Below are 7,282 nucleotides of genomic sequence, written 5' to 3'. Positions count from 1 at the left end.
AGCACCAGCATTACCTTTGCTGAACCCATCAGGCTTAGTCTGAGCTCTCCTTTCTCCAAGCTGCAAACAGAACCTGCCCCCAGACAGAGCCCTGCAAACAGGCAGCGTTCTGTCAGGCCAAGGGGAGTGCACAGAGATTTGGGGTGTGTGGGTGCTGGCAGAGAGAGATCAGGCACAGGGAAGCACCTGCAGGAGGAAAATCTCCAGGAAGCAGAGAGAAGCTCAGGGAATGAGAGAAAACAAAAGCCCAGAAATCCTGTGGCAGAGGGAGTTTAGAGATGTCCACAGGAGCCCCTGCAGTGCAGCCCCTACCTCTGAACAAGCCCCTTCCCTCCTGTCCCCCCAGCCTCTGCCCTCAGGGCCAGGCTCCCAGGTGTGAAGCCCCTCCTGTGCAGGCAGAGTTGCAGCAGAGCTGTGGGGCAGCTCTGCAGTCCCGGGCCCAGTTCCCTCTGCAGAGCACAGGGCTGGGAGCAGCTGCCCAGCACTGGGGGCTCTGGCAGGGGGCACAGCTGGCTCAGGGTGACGCTGTCCCCAGTGCCCGGCTGTGGGCAATGCTGGCAGTGCAGCCAGGGAAGGAGCTGGATCTCCCTTCATCCAATGCCATCATAAGGACACTTGGAAGTCTCCCTGAGATTTCAGTCACAGCTGGGAGCTCCAATCCAGGATGCAAACCTGTCCTAGAGCATCTTTGTGTTATCTGAAAGACTCGTGGGGAAAGGCAGAGGTGTTCTGACAATGAAAATGCTGCTGGGTTGGTGAAATGAGCAACATGAGTCCTCGGATACAAATGTGGAGCTGGGCTATGCTGGGTCCATCTGCTTTCTGCAATATCTAGCTGTCTTAATAGGGAAACATGGGAAGGTGATCATACTCCACTGGAGGAAGGTTAAAGCCCCGAAAAACTCTGAACAGGTCAAACCATAGATCATCTCCCTTCACTCTGCACTCATTACTTTGCCTCACAGAACTTGCTCGGTTCTTCGTGGCAGATGCAGAAATGCAGAGGGTTTGGTATCCAAGAATACCAGGAGAGATATACAGGAGCTTATAAAGAAAACCTCAGGACTCTTAAACACAAAAGTATGTCCATGTATGTTACCGAAGAGGGAGAATGGGAAATGGCTTTGATTTTTATTACAGATCAACCCTAACTCTTCACTGTCCTTTTCTCTAGGCAGTACCCAATGTCCAGCCACAGCAAATGTCCAACAGCAGCTCCATCAGCCACTTCCTCCTGCTGGCATTGGCAGACACGCGGCAGCTGCAGCTCCTGCACTTCTGCCTCTTCCTGGGCATCTCCCTGGCTGCCCTCCTGGGCAACGGCCTCATCATCAGCGCCGTAGCCTGCAGCCACCACCTGCACAGCCCCATGTTCTTCTTCCTGCTCAACCTGTCCCTCAGCGACCTGGGCTGCATCTGCACCACTGTGCCCTGACCATCATGTCCTATGACTGCTACATGTCCATCTGCAAACCCCTGCACTACAAGACCCTCCTGGGCAGCAGAGCTTGTGCCCACATGGCAGCAGCTGCCTGGGCCAGTGGCTTTCTCTATTCACTGCTGCATACGGCCAATACATTTTCCCTGCCCCTGTGCCAGGGCAATGCCCTGGGCCAATTCTTCTGTGAGGTGCCCCAGATTCCCAAGCTCTCCTGCTCCAAATCCTATCTCAGGGAAATTTTCCTTCTTGCTGTTGGTGTGTGTTTAACTTTAGGTTGTTTTGTGTTCATTTTCTCCTATGTGCAGATCTTCAGGGCTGTGCTGAGGATCTCCTCTGAGCAGGGACGGCACAAAGCCTTTTCTACCTGCCTCCCTCACCTGGCCGTGCTCTCCCTGTTCCTCAGCACTGCAGCATTTGCCTACCTGAAGCCCCCCTCTATCTCCTCCCCATCCCTGGATCTGGCAGTGCCCGTTCTGTACTTGATGGTGCCTCCAGGCCTGAACCCCCTCATCTACAGTCTGAGGAACCAGGAGCTCAAGGCTGCAGTGTGGATGATAGTAAAAGGTTCTAAAATATTAGAAAATTCAGAGACTTAGAAAGAAAGTTAGGTTTGGAAAGCCCTGGGAAAAGTAGGCCCTGAGAAATGTTAGGCCTTGTGCTTGCTAAAGATCAGGTCAAACTGTACCTGTGTAGTCAGTAGATGATAAATGATACAATTGTTAGATGTGATTAGATATAATTATAGTTTAAAGAACATAAGGAACAATGTTAGGGGGCTGGGGGGAATCACGAGAAGTTTATGCTTGGGTAAAAACAATGCTTACAATAGAACAATGTAAGTTTAATAATTAATATGAAAGTTATATAACGATAGAGTATAAAACACATTCAACTCAAAACCAAATCTGGTCAGATTTGGGTATGTGTACCCCTGACACCCAGAGCTCTTCAATAAAGCACCTTCATTTAATCATTCTGTGATTATGTGTGTTCCTGAACACTAACATTTTGGCGACCCCAGATGGGACCTTGTGAGTGCTGCTGAGCGAACTCGTGACCAATCACGCTCCAGCCGGCACCGAGGGATTCTCAGGGAACCCATCAGCTGCGACTGTCTCTGCTGCTCACAACATCCTTAGGAGAGAAAGGTAAGTTGCTTTATTTTGGTTTGGGTGCCTGCCAGTTAGACACAGTGAGAGCTGCACGTGGTTGGGCTAAAGGAATTCCCGTTGGTATTGCCTAGGCGCCGTCCATAAGACGACTGCGAAAGCGTCGCAGGTTCGGCATTTGGTGCATTGTAGTTGCAACATGGAGAAGGGTTTTGGGCTGCTATGCTCCCATACCAGGTACTTCTCCTTTGGGTGCTTATTAGCACATTGGAAACAAGATGACTTTGGGGAAGAATTACATAAGACTAAGATAATTTCGGCCAGATCTCCCACAGAAAAAGACCCCAGCAACCCCATCTCATCTGTTGGTAGCTATAACCTCTTCTCTCTTTCTTTACTTTGTTTTCCTCATCTCTCTCTCTCTCTTCTATTGCATAACCCTTGTTGTTGGCACTAAAATAAAGGTACGTTATTGTTGTTATGATTTAAACTGAAATCCCTTGTGTCCGTCTTGCACTCTGAGATCAAACGAACCTCTCACGAGTCCCACTCGCGTTAGCGAATCGTGGCATTTAAACTGGAGTCACGGACAGGATTTCTGAAAGACAGAAGGGGTTGCAGGTTTGTTGTGCAGTCTGTATTAGGGGAAGGACGTTTTGCTCCAGTTGCACCCAGCCTGACACTCCCAAAGAGTCAGCGGTGTCTGGAAAGCAAGGGGGGCAACTTGAATTTCCCACAAACTGCACACACTGAGGTGAAAAGCACCCCACACTCACTTGAGGGCTCTGTCTGCAGAATTTCGCAAAAGATCTCTTAGTGCAAAAGGGCGGGACTGTTTTTGTTGTTGTTGTGTGTATGAATTTTGACAGCTTGGTGTAGCAAAGAGACAACCAGAATTTTAAACTGAAGGAGTGCCTCCCAAGCAGATTTGTTCTTTGTACCCATACAGGGAAGCAAAAAGTTGTGTGTGTGTGTATGTGTATAATTTAAGTTGATACCTCCCTGTAGTGGTTTTTCCTTTGTAAAAATGACTGAAAACAGCAGTGCAGAAGTTAAAGCTGCATTTTACGCATGTTATGCTCTGTTAGCAAAACACAATGCCAGACCTTCTCCAGGAGGGAAAAGTTGGTGCTCAATAATTGGTTTAATTTGGCAAATGTGATTGATAGAGTATGTTCTTTACAACATGAAACAAAATTTAAACTGGGCAAAAATAAAACTATACTCTGCTCAGTTTTGGGAGCTTGTCTTACAGCAGCTATAGAAACTCACTGTAAGTAAAGAAGTAAGGAAAAAACTACAATAGACTCCCTCCAAAACCTAGTTAAAATTTTGCAAAAACAATTGGATGAAGAAAGGAGTAAGATCAATCTGTTGTGAGTAGCCCTCCATGATAAAAATTCAAAAAATGCTGACTTGCTAAAGGAAACAAGAGAGGGAAACCCCTGTCATTAATCAAATTTACCCTCAAAAAGATCTAACTGGGATAAAATTGTGGGGAACACTGCTGTCCTAGTTTGAAACCTTTAATTAAAACAGAATATAACTATATCAATGATAAGGATCTTGATCCGCACATAACCACTAAAAATAGAAAAAGGGAAAAAAATAAAAGGAAAAAAAGAAAAAAGTGGGAAAAAAGTAGAAAAAAAAAGAAAAAAGAGGGAGTATGGGTGTCTCCCTCACGAGTCAGAGACAGAATATGTATTCTGAGTGTCTCTCACTGGAGGTGATCAAATTCGATTGAGAGAACGGGAATCTAGTGGGCACTGGGACATGAGGTCTTCTTAACAACAGGAGACAGACGTAACCCATGGTCCCTAACTCAGCACACAGATTATTGGGCAGAGGGGCTTAACTCCTTGGAAAGGGGGGGACTTTATTGTTATAGTTTGTACCCCCAACCATCTACTGAAAAATATTCAGAAAGCTGCCTGCTTGCAAATGATACACAAAAGAAAATTAATTGTTGGTTATGAATCACCAATGTTGTTACCTGTGAAAACTGAAATTATGGACCTGTAAAAAATCCCAGAAGGAAAAAAATCAGAGAAAGCAAAGGGTGTTAGATACATTGGTTCTCTTAATGAAAGCCCAAAAAAAGAGAAAACAAATCTCTAATCGCCAGTATTGGTGGTCACTAGAGATAAAGAAAGGGGTCTCCAAAAACATAATGGGTGGCTTATCACTTAATCGTTGAGTAAAGTAGTTTCTAATTAACACTGTCCCAAGTTCATTGTATCGAATGCCCCATTGTATAACCCAGCACACCTCCACAGGCTCTGGGCTGCGAGCCAAAGCAGTCTCCTTCTCAGCTTCTGGGAGTGGATCCCAAACAGCCTCAGAATCAGGGAAACTGGTAACTCTGCCTCTCATGGGTGAGCAGAGAGGTGGAAGTTAGTTGTATTTAAAATGCTCACTAGAAATAACAAAACTGGAGACATACTGATTACAGCAATAGTGGGTCCTAAACATGCACCTATTACTTCTGTAGTTAACACTAGAGCCCAAATTTCTGTGTTGACTGATACAGACTAGTACAGGATTTGAGAGCAATAAATAGAATAACTAAAGATATTTACCCAGTGGAAGATAATCCTTACACATTGTTCTCGATAAAAGAGAAATATAAATGGTTTACTGTATTTGATTTAAAAGATGCCTTTTTCTGCATACCCCTTGACAAAGAAAGTAGGAAACTGTTTGCCTTTGAATGGGAAAATCCAGAAAATGGAAGGAAAACTCAGCTCACCTGGACACACCTCCCACAAGGATACAAGAACAGTCCAACCCTATTTGGAAGCCAGCTGGCTAAGAAGCTGGAGATTTGGATCGAAAATGGGCAAGTTCTGAGAGAACAATACCTGCTGTTACAGTATGTCAGTACACTGTCAGCTACAGAAGAGAAAACAACCTGCATAAAGGTAACAATTGAAATTTTAAATCAGCTGGGAATGGGAGGATATAAGGTGTCTAAGGAAAAGACACAAATTCCCCAGCAGACTGTGATTTACCTGGGATGTGAAATCTCACAAAGGCAACATAAGCTGGGTACTGATCATATTCAAGCTATTTGTGCTATTCCAGAACCCCAGAACCTGCATGAGCTGCGAGTTTTCCTTGGGATGACAGGGTGGTGCCATCTGTGGATCATGGATTATGGACTAATTGCAAAACCCCTGTATGAAGCCCAGAAGACACAACCATTTACCTGGGGCAAACCACAGAAGGAGACCTTCCTCAAACTGAAGAAAGCATTGACAACAGCTCTGGCATTAGGATTGCCTGATTTACCCAAAGATATTCACCTGTTTGTGCATGAAAGATCACACCTAGCACTGGGAGTGCTGACCCAACCTTTGGGAAGCTGGAAAAGGCCGGTAGGCTACTTCTCCAAACAACTTGACAACGAGAGTGCCGGATGGCCTTCGTGCCTGTGGGCAGTCGCAGCCACTGTGATGCTGATACAAGAGGTTAGGAAACTCATGATGGGTAGAGACATAGATGTCTACGTGCCACACATGGTGACCACTGTTTCAGAACAAAAGGGGCGTCATTGGCTATATCCAAGCAGGAGGATGAAATTCCAGGTAATCCTGACTGAGCAGGATGATGTCACACGAAAGACAACTAACCTCTTGAATCCAGCTTTGTTCCCATGTACCACAACTGAAGAAGGCCCATTGGAACATGATTGTGTGGAAGTGATAGAACACACCTGCTCAGCTAGAGCAGATTTGAAAGACGTCCCACTGGAACAGGCAGACTGGGAGCTGTTTACAGATGGAAGCAGTTTTGTGGAGAACAGGACCAGATATGCTGGATATGCGGTAATAACAACAGGTGCAGTGGTGGAGGCAAAGGCCTTGCCAGCAAACACATCTGCCCAACGAGCAGAACTGGTTGCCTTGACCAGGGCGTTAGAGCTGAGTGAAGGGAAGAAAGTAAATAGATGGAGTGATTCAAAATACGCTTTTGGAGTGGTGCATGTACACGGGGCACTGTGGAAAGAAAGAGGACTGCTGTCTTCTAAAGACACGCACATTAAACATCAAGATGCGGTCTTGCAATTAATAAAAGCAGTACAAAAGCCTGAGCAAGTAGCAGTCATGCACTGCAAAGCTCACCAATCAGGAAGCTCCAAAATTCATGAGGGAAATCGGAAAGCAGACTGGACAGCCCGACAAGTTGCTTGAGAAGTGCAAACTGCAATGGCATTGATACCTTTAAAAACTCCTGTATCTCAATTCAATTTACCTCCAGAACCAAAATATTCAATAGAAGATGAGAAATTGGGACACTCACTGAATGCACAGAAGAATTCAGAAGGGTGGTATGTGACTACACAGGGATAAGTAGCGGTACCTCCCTTGATAATGAGAGAAGTTCTACAAATTAAACATAACGAACGTCATGGGGTGCAGAGGCATTGGTGAAATTGTTAAAACCAAATTTAATTTCAGTACGGATGTTAACAATGGCAAAATCAGTAATGTCAAAATGTGAAATTTGGTTAAAAAACAATCCAGTGGCTAGACAACAGGCACAAATAGGAAGAATTTGGGTAGGAGCAGAACCAGGAGATTATTGGCAAGTAGATTTTGTAGAATTACCAAGAACTCGAGGATACAAATATCTATTGGTAGGGGTTGAACACATTTTCAGGATGGCCAGAAGCTCTTCCCTGTCACACAAATCAAGCAAAGGAGACAGTCAAGTGGGTACTGCAAGA

The sequence above is a fragment of the Cyanistes caeruleus genome, unplaced genomic scaffold, assembly GCF_971803275.1.
Source record: "Cyanistes caeruleus unplaced genomic scaffold, bCyaCae1.hap1.1 HAP1_SCAFFOLD_78, whole genome shotgun sequence".
NCBI classification, from domain to species: domain Eukaryota; kingdom Metazoa; phylum Chordata; class Aves; order Passeriformes; family Paridae; genus Cyanistes; species Cyanistes caeruleus.
This window is presented reverse-complemented; position numbering follows the sequence as displayed.